Source organism: Morone saxatilis, unplaced genomic scaffold (assembly GCF_004916995.1).
Source record: "Morone saxatilis isolate NCDOM2014 unplaced genomic scaffold, NCSU_SB_2.0 Contig18, whole genome shotgun sequence".
In the NCBI taxonomy this organism is placed as follows: Eukaryota; Metazoa; Chordata; class Actinopteri; family Moronidae; genus Morone; species Morone saxatilis.
The window spans coordinates 7270687-7278371 of record NW_023339740.1 but is presented as its reverse complement, the minus strand read 5'-3'; positions in this window follow the sequence as shown (position 1 = coordinate 7278371).

The window sequence follows — 7685 nt, the reverse complement described above, 5'->3', positions numbered from 1 at the left end:
CATTTCACTCTTCAAAGTGGAAGCGAGGTTGCTAACATTCGCACTAATTCCCAGTAAACTTTACTTTTTATGTCAACACCTGCCTGAATTTTCATTTCAGTTCGTCTTAAAGCCACCGGAAAAAGAAAATGCTCCACATATCACAGTGATATGCCTCTAATAAACATAACAGGATGACCAGATTGTGGACACAAGAACACAATACCTCAGTTCATCGTAATAATGAAACGGTCCGCAACCCGATGCTTACATGATCTTACACTGCAATGCAATCCAGCATCACAAACTACGATCCAGTCAGATGACCCCATAGATTATTACAATGTTAAATCCAAATCAGTGATAGTGTATGCATATTATTGTGTCTGCCAATAAGGGATCAGCTTACATTTCTACAGTTATAACTGTATGTACGTGCAATCACATTTCACTGTTTTTGTGTACATGTAATAGTATAAAATTGGCATACTGGCATTATATTGCCATTTATTTACATTTACAATGTCCATAACACTTAACATGATCATACCAATCTTGAACATGGTAAACATAACGTCACTGTAGTGGTTGTCTGTACATTTGAAGGTCAAAGTCATGCCCCAACGAGTTGGCGTGTTAAAGGCAGACAACCAGCTGGAAATCCGATTCAGTGGAGAATTCTTTATTCAATTTGTATTTGTTTTGCAGAGAAAATAATCCCTAACATGTACAACCCTGTAATACACTCCTGACTTTCATCCTCTCTGTATTCATCTACAGCTACAAGACCACTTAGACTCAGCAGGTGCCCTGTTGTACAACTGTGTGTGTGTTTGTGTAACAATATAGATGTGTGTGTCTCGTTCTCCCGGGCCGACTGTGCTGAGGATGAGCAATGGCCTGCAAGTGTTTTGCTCTGACATGACATTTTGTCTCCATCATGGCGCGGTGACTGGAGAGAGCGTTCAAATCACAGCTTGATGTCTCAATAGGGAGTCTATTTACACGCACACATGCTGGTGGGTGTTTATTGTATAGAGGGAGTATACATGCTCTGTGTCCTCTTGTTGACTCCAGCCTTTCTGTCCTGTCGTTACTCACACTGCAGACACTCCCAGACTTGAAGGCTGTTGTTTCTATTCTTGTGCACTGCTTTGTCCTAAATAATGTGTTGTTCATGTGAATTAATGCACTTTCAAACTTTGAGGTGACACTGTCATGACAAGTGATTGAAGCTGCACAAAAGGGGGATGATCAGACAACACCAGACACTATAGGAAGATCTTTTTTTTATAACTCTCCTATTGTAGTGATTGCAAAAATCACCTGAAAGTGTCTGTAATGTGATTACAATCTTTTTGCGTGTATATTAGAATAAAATATGATTATTAAATGCCTGCACGGATCATTCGCTTTTTTTCTGTCCTGCCACCACGGTGATGTCTGACTCTTTCAACAGCGGTATATGACAGAAACTTCATACTTTCCTCGTAGCTTCCCTCTGTTGAGTTGACAGTCTGATTAGATTTTCAGGCACCTTGATGCATAACTTTGCATCTTAATGAAGAAAAACTGATTCACTTCAAACTGCTATAACCCTGTGAAGCTTTAATTCAGGTCAATAGCCATGTGTTATGTGAAGACAAATATGTGGATATGCTTGCTGATAAATTTGTTGTTAGCTAATAACACTTTACTTTTTTTTAATATTACAGTAAGAATGTAAATTAATAGAGACTAACATCCTGAGCTCCTGATAAGTGGACATAAAAAGTATGGAAAATCCATATAAAACCTTATTTTAATCCAAACCTAACGTTACTGAAGGACGTGTTGTTGTCTAGACTAGTTGCATTGTTAGTGGTGTGGCTCCAGGGATGTGGGTTGTTCCACCACTTTGGTCCAGGCTGAAATATTTAACCAACTATTGGATCAACTGAAGCATTTGATACAGGTATTCATATCACCTTGTGAATATACTGTAATAACTTTACTGGAAGTAACCTGTCTCTTTAACTAGCGGCATCATCAGCTCATATTTTTATTTCGTCCAATACTTTGGTTTAACTGCAGAACTAATTACATTTCCCATCAGCCTCAGCTGTAATTTAGTGCTCATAAGCAAATGTTAGCATGCTAACATGCTAAACTAAGATGCTGAACATGGTAAACATTATACCTGCTTAAAGCACAATCTCAGAGTTGCTAGCATGGCTGTTAGTTTTGTTACATCATTATTGTTTATTGTTTATTGTTTATTGGTTATAAGGAGTTCGGTCTAGANNGTGTCCTGAGATAACTTCTGGTATATATTGGCGCTATACAAATAAAATTGAATTGAATTGAATTGAATTTATTACTTTGTTACATTACAGTGATCTGGTTTTCAGTCAGTGGCGTCTGGTTCTGTTTAGGTTGACACTTGAAGCAAAAGAGTAAATCCAACACATGTTGATTTGATTTAATCATGATCTTTTTGTAGTGTGGTTGATAAAAATTAAATTTTCTACAGTATTTTCCATACAAATCACCCTACATTCAAATGTATTCCCCATTACTATTCATGTACTTGTCTTCTCACTATGTATCATTTTGACAACCTGTTACATCAATTTGTCTCACAGGAATAGCAAGATTATCTTCAGTGCTGTTCATCTTTTTAATCTTTGTGCTGCGGCTTCTGGGAAAAGCTGATGTGACTATAGCTGTTCAATTATACATGCTCTACAGTCTCTTGTCACATATTTTCTGGAGGGGGAAAAGGTTATGGAGCATCGCTGTTTGGAAAGTGGTAGCTTTCCATGTGTTGTACCTGTGAATTTACCCTCTTGCTGAGTCTTTGATGCCCCTGAAAGTGAAAAATGATCCATTTCATTGTTAGATCTATCTCCGGTGTTCAGGAGTTGTTTTGTGATGAAGTGTTGTAATTAAAATGTTTATTGCACTTTTCCTCAACCTGCATTGAATTTTTTATGTTCCCTAGAATCACCTTACACAACCCTCAGGGACAAGACCTAAATTGTTGCATTCAAGAAGCCAATAGTGTTAGGTAGAAATTGCTATTCTTTATTGTAAAGGATTTCTCCTTGTGTGGATGTTGAACACTGGCGTATAATGCAAATTTTTGCTTTTTATGTCTGTTATCAAAACATATTTAGCATCTAAATTGCTTAAAGGTTTTCAACTTAATTATCTTGAGGAACATTGTCATTAAACAAGATCACAAAACAACAAAACACTCATCCGTAAACAGGTGGCAGAAGAAGAAACCTATTCTACATAGAAATAGAGCAAAGTGAGATCAGACAATAGACAGCTCAATCGAAAACAAAGGATTATGATTAGGACCCAGATGTGATGTCAAGTGCTGTGCAGAATCAAATGAATACATTTACAAGTTGCATATGATGATGTGTACATTTTTGCATTTTTCCGTGACCAAGAATCAAATCAGTTTATTATCAAACAACAAAATGTGCTCAGAAGCGAAAGGTAGACCTACAGCAGATATAATGCTTGTGTTACAGGGTTCACAGTATACATCCTGGTTGAAACAGTAATTTGTCATTTTAGGAAATACTATTATTTGCTTTCTAGCCAAGAGTTCGATTAGAAAATTGATAACACTCTCATGTCTTAAAAATATATATTTATATAAGCTGGAGCCAGCAGCCTGTCAGCTTAGCTTAGCATAAAGGCTTGAATCAGGGGGAAACAGCTACCTGGCTCTGTACAAAGGTAGGAAAATCCACGTACCTGTAAAGCTAAATAATCACCACGTTACATCATGTTCAAGTTCCAGTTCTATGGCTAAGCTGAGCTAACTGGATGCTTGCCGGAGCTTACCACCTATGAGAGTGCCGTCAGTTCTTTCAGCTAACTCTCTTAAATAAAGAAAATAAGTTAAATAACTGTCAAACTATTTATTTAATTTCAGGCTGAAAGAAGGCTCTGACCTAACGATTCAAACTGGAAACATAAGGTCCGAGGTCAACTCACCTAACACAACTTGATATTCAGATTTCTATGAAGATGTGATATTGGTCTCACATTCAGACTCATTATAGTCGGAGGGTAAAGGGAAAAGGTATTGCTGAGACGGTGTTACCACTGATTAAATGCTTCACCTTGATGTGACTTTTTCCTGGCCCAGCATGTCAGGGTCTAAAAGAGATTATTGCCTTCTGCAAATGGTCACACACACAGTCACAGAGAGCACTCCCTGGTGAGCATCTTCCACTCACAGGCGACTTAATTAGGAAGCCATCTTAAGAAATGCACCTGGCTTCACACTCCCCTGCCTCTGACTCACAGCTAGTTATCTGGAGTAGTGCTGCCGCTCTCTGACCAGGCTTTATCTGGATTCAGACATGAATAGTGCCTTACAACTAACCTGAAAAGACCTTAAGGTCACACAAATTCAGGCTGTGTAAAGAGAGAGAAATGTGATACAGTGCAAGGTCAGTGGCCAACAGTAGCTCAGTCTGTAGAGACTTGGCTGGGCACTGACTGGGCACCGGAGGGTCACTGGTTCAAGTCCAGCATGGACCACAATATGGAGTGAGGACTGGTAGCTGGAGAGGTGCCAGGTCCACCTCCTGTGGCCCTTGAGTAGTAGTAATAGTAGTCAAAGCATGCCCTTTATTTAAAGAGAGGTACATTCGGAAAACCAAGGTAATTGTTCCTCGTAGAAAAATGACCCTTACAAAGATTGTACTGTATAAAAACCAAAACACCCTGAAAAACCAACCAGCCAAACCATAAATCTGTATATTATGGGAAAAACCTGTGTATCATCTAGAGCCCCATTCTCCATCAGCTGCTGTGCCACTCTACGACCAGATTGCTTTTCCAGTGTGCTTTTAAGATTGGCAATATCTGTCCACCTGCTAAGCATCTAACCTGTGCAGTCATCATGCAGCTTTTCACTCAGGCAATCATGAGTCTTTTGGGACTGAAGCTGTCTGTTGGGAACTGGAGGAAACCAGGAAACCAGCAGCAGTTAGTGGAAGGCTGATGTTGATGTTTTAAAAAAAAAAAAAGATTTGCCACCTCTGCTCCTTGGGACATCTTGTTTACCAGTGCTGCTGGCTCACCTTCTTTTCTACTTCCTTCCTTTACAATTTCTATAATCTGTCTCAGCTCTCCAGCAGGCGTTTCAGATTTCCCACTTCAAGGTGATGCAGTCCCCTTTTTTAAACAAGAATCCACTACTTTTCTACTTTTCCATTTCTCCTCAAACCCCTTCTTTGCAGCTTCATCTTTACCCCTTCTAGTCTCTGGTTGCAATCACACAGTCTTCTCACGATCAGACCAGCTGGAAACCTCCAACATGAGTCGAACAAAGTGGCTGCAGGGCTGCACTCAAGCACACCTCCAATTCTTCACTGGCTGTTTTTCTCACCCTCTGTTTTTTTCCACTTTGCTTTCCCCAGTGTCTCCTTACATTCCCGTGAGATTGTCTTTTACAGTTTCAAACTAAACCATACATCTACATCTGCCAACTGCTTCCTCACTAACTTAGGCAGTGCTGTAGGAACTTGTTTCCATAAATTGTGTAATTTGCTTATGTTACTGGAAATAGTTTAAAGAAGAGTGCTGTTGATCTTGGGGGACTTCCATTTCTTCCCACATCCTGCTGTTTACAATGCTCAGGGAGAATGGGAACACAAGAAAGTCAACAGACGGGCAGACATTAAAGTACAGATTGTTAGACGTAATATTCAATACATTAGTAGTAGAAGGTTGTATCATTGCACTTTCCTTTTGACATTTGACTCAAAACTCAACAGACCAATGAAGTGCAGCAGTATGTGATATTTTTTTCATGGTAACACGTTTCAAGCTATCTGTTCTGTAGTTAAGGGGATTTTTAGCTCCACCACTCTACCTTTTCACTGCATGGTGTCACCAAAGAGCTCGCTGACACACACTTTAATACTATGGCACCTGTGTCCTCATTAATCTAGACCCTCGCACTGTGGTTGCCGTGGCAACAGAAACTAGGAGAAAATGAGTCCATCACTCAACTGGATGCCTTGTTGCCAGAGTGGAGTTGTGCAGAGGTTGATAGTTGAGAGTTGATTTGTTGTGTTGTTTGTTTCCTGTGCTTTTGACTTGCAGGGTCGTCGTCAAATGTTTTAAACATGACGCTGGTGCTGGGAGTTTCACCTTGTGATGAATGTAAGGGAAAGGAAGCTGTGATTTTAGTCATTCAATTGATTTCCCGCAGGTGCAATCAGTAGCCACCGCCTTCTAATCAATGATGAGCGACTGTGTGTTACACACAGCCTTTAATCTTGTGGTTGTCAATAAAACAGTAAGATGCTGTCTGTACATGAGTACCCACAGGCTGCCTCTCATAGCTACAACTGACAACTATAGCAAACGTCATCAGTGACCTGCAGCTGCAGCACTGAATAACTAATCAACAGTTCTTCAAGATTTTATGTGAATTAAAGCAACATGTGTAAGAGATGTGATGTCGTAAATATAGACAGCTGTACACATGCATGTGTTATGATCACATTGTTTATGATTAAAAACTAGCAAGTCGACAACTTTGTTAACACAGCCAAACATCAAGCAAGTGCAGCAACACAAGACATAGCAAGCCAGTTAATATAGACGAACAGCAAGTAAGGCAGCTCACCGTCTGCCTGCAGCCTTTTATTTCACAAGGCTCTCGACAACAACTAAAAGGCAGTCCCAGATTTACTCTTGTCTGGCGGCCTCTTGCTCGTTCACTCTCTCCTTTTTTCTTCTTTACTTCCTCCATTGTCGTCTTTGGTCTCTTTGTCTCTGCTGTTTGTTATGTCAAAGCTGCTGAGCCTGGTTCCATTGCCCGCTTACCTGGCTCTGGTTCTGGCTGCTGTCAACCTTTCAAGCTTAAACTACAGCTCCTGTAGTACAAATGTAAACACCAACACCCCCCGGTGCTCTGAGTCTGAGCACCCAGTCTGAGCACCCAGTCCCAGTGGGGCTAATTTAAGCTAACTAGCTAACAGCAGTTACATTGAACAGCAGTTACTTTACTATCCATCAGGAAACTCAAGGTGGAGCAGCCGGAGGACATCAGAAGGAAAACATTTTCTCCATAAAATATGATACAGTTTCACCAAGATCAACTATCGGACAACTATAGTGTCACGCACTTGGACTCCGACCTGGAGCCAAAAGTTACATAGTGCGTCGTATGCACCAGTCAGCCTATTACAACTCAGTGTGGCATTAAAATTATGCTGAAAAGTTCCATAATGTTGTTTTAAACTACAGTTTCTATTATTTATACAAGAATTGTATAAGGCAGGACAAAGAGGAGAGGACCACATATGACCGTGACGTGTTAGAAAAAAAAAAAGGAAACAACAAACCACATGCCCAGAAAGAGAGAGAGACAGTGACTGACTCCTCCAGCTGGCAGACATATATTTGAACTGAGCCAGAACAGCCAGGTTTCTCTTCAGTTAAGCTAAACACCTCATGACTCCAGCTGTGGGCATATTTCCCAAAATACCAAGCAATTTTTTTAATGTGTGAAGTGTGCTTCAGTTAAATTTAATGATCCGGTGTGTAACGTTTAGGAGTATCTCTTGGCCAACATGAAATATTATATGTGTTCATTAGTGTATAATTACCTGGAAATAAGAATATTTTTGTTACCTTAGAATAATGAACGCTATGTTTCTACCGTAGTCCAGAATGGA